A 2500-nucleotide genomic window follows, 5' to 3' on the forward strand; every position below is an offset into this window, starting at 1 on the left:
GAAGAAGACACAGACAAAAGAAAAACTATGCTGGGTTTGTGCTTTGAATTGCAAGCATGAGTAGTATAAATTAATATTGTTAAAATGTCCATACTCCCCAAATAAATACACATATTTAGCAATTCTTATTACAATTCCAATGACATTTTACACAAAAATAGAAAAACAATCCTAAAATCTTATGGAATTAAATAGAAAACCCTAACTAGAAAAGCAATACTGAAAAAGAAAAGCAAAGTTGGAGAGATCACACTTCCTGATTCAAAATTATATTACAATGCTATAGTAATTAAACATTATGTGACTGGCATAAAAACAGAAACATAGACAGGTGGAACAAAATAGACAGGTTAGAAATAAATGCAAACATCTATAGGCAGTGAATTTTGGATAAGGACACCAAAAGAACATAATGGGAAAATGATAATCTCTTCACTAAATGGTCCTGAGAAAACTGGATTTCCACACGCAAAAGAAGGAAACTGGACATGTATCTTATACACACACAAAAATCAACTGAAAATGGATAAAAGATATATGTAGTTCCTAAAAACATAAAATTCCTCAAAGGGAACACAGGGGGAAGGCATAAATAAGTAATGGGACTACATCAAACAAAAAAGCTTCTGCAGAGCAAAAGAAGCAATCAAGAAAATTAAAAGGCAAACTAAGAAATAGAAAAAAATATATTTGCAAATCACATTATTTGATAAGGTGTTAATATTCAAGATGTATAAGGAACTCTTGCAACTCAATAGCAGATAAATAACTCAACTTAAAAATGGGCAAAAGACCTGAGCAGACATTTCTTTAAATAATGAATAATAAACAATAGCCAAGATATGGAAACAACAAAAATGTTGATCGACAGACAAATAGATTTTAAAATGTGGTATACATATGATGTAATAATATTCAGTCTAAAAAGGGGGATCCTCCCATTTGCCATGATCTAGATGGACCTGAATGACTTTATGCTAAGTAAACTAAAACAGATACAGAGAGAAAAAATGTCACATAATTTCACTTATATGTGATTTTTTAAAAAATAGCTTAAGTGCACAGAGACACAGAATGAAACAGCGGTTGCTCTTGGGGAGACGGGGGGGAGCAGAATGGGATATGCAGATAAAAGGAGACAAATTAATAGCTGTATGGGATGAGTAAGTCAACGAACAAGTTCATAGAGATTCAAATTATAACATGCACACCAAAGGTAACAGAATTTTATTGTATTAGGGATTTTTGTTTAATCAATACATTTTAGTTGCTCTTGTCATACATCCAAAGTAATTAATTGAGATGATAATTATATTAGTCTGTTTCACCATAGTAATCTTTGTACCATATATATATATGGTACAAACATCCTACTGTATAACATCCTACTGTAAACTTCAACTGTAAACAAAATTTATTTTTAAAAAATAAAATTTTTATCAGTTGATAAAATACCATTTTTATTTTGTACTGGGTGTGGTGGCTCACACCTGTTATCCCAGCACTTGGGAGGCTGAGGCGGGAGGATTGCTTGAGCCCAGGATTTCCAGACCAGTCTAAGCAACATAGCAAGAACTAATCTCTAAAACAAAAACAAAAAAATTTTTAATACCTAATTATAGATAAAAAGAAAAGTCTTCATCTTTAATTGTCTTTTCAGTAACTTCTGTTTTTCAACAGCTACATGCAAAACTTCTGATCCTAATCTTTTTACAAAATAAAATAAGCTTTTGTTTACAATGGGATAGATTGGATAAAAACATTGCCTGACTGAATGAGGCCAGGCATTGCTCTCATATCAATAACATTGGGAAAAAGAAAATAAAGCATTATTGACAATGTAACTTGCAATGCTTCATCTTATGTGTTAATTTGAATGGGTCACAGCGTGCCCAGATTAAATATTGTCTCTGAAAGGGAATTTCTTGATGAGATTAGCATGTGAGCCAGTGGATTCAGTAGACTGCCCTCTACCAATGTGGTTGGAAATCATCCAACCTTACCTAGTCTCAAGCAAAGGAAGGGGAAGTTCATTCTATTTTTCCTTTCTCACTGCTTGAACTGGACATCTCATATTCTTCTACCCTTGAACTAGAATATACGTGATAAACTCCCCTTATTCTCAGACATTCTGAATCAGACTGAATTACATCACTGGCTTTCCTGAGTCTCCAGCATGCTGAGAAGAGACTACGGGACTTTTCGGCCTGCATAATTACATGAGCCAATTCTTCATAATAAATCTCTTTCTGCCTGTCATCCATCCATCCATCCATCTACCTATCTATCTCTATTATCTAACATTTATCTATCAACCTATCTGTATCTTATTAGCTCTGCTTCTCTAGAGAACCCTGACTAATGCAAACCTGAAACATGCACCCTATTGGTGCATGTGTCAGTATGCATGTGGTTTCAAAATTATTATTTCTGAATTATTGGAATTTATTTTTATTCCTCACATATTACCCTGTTTTGTGTGCTTATCATTGTAAAATTT

The sequence above is a fragment of the Carlito syrichta genome, unplaced genomic scaffold, assembly GCF_000164805.1.
Source record: "Carlito syrichta isolate Samal-C Ts95f unplaced genomic scaffold, Tarsius_syrichta-2.0.1 Scaffold298741, whole genome shotgun sequence".
Lineage (NCBI taxonomy): Eukaryota > Metazoa > Chordata > Mammalia > Primates > Tarsiidae > Carlito > Carlito syrichta.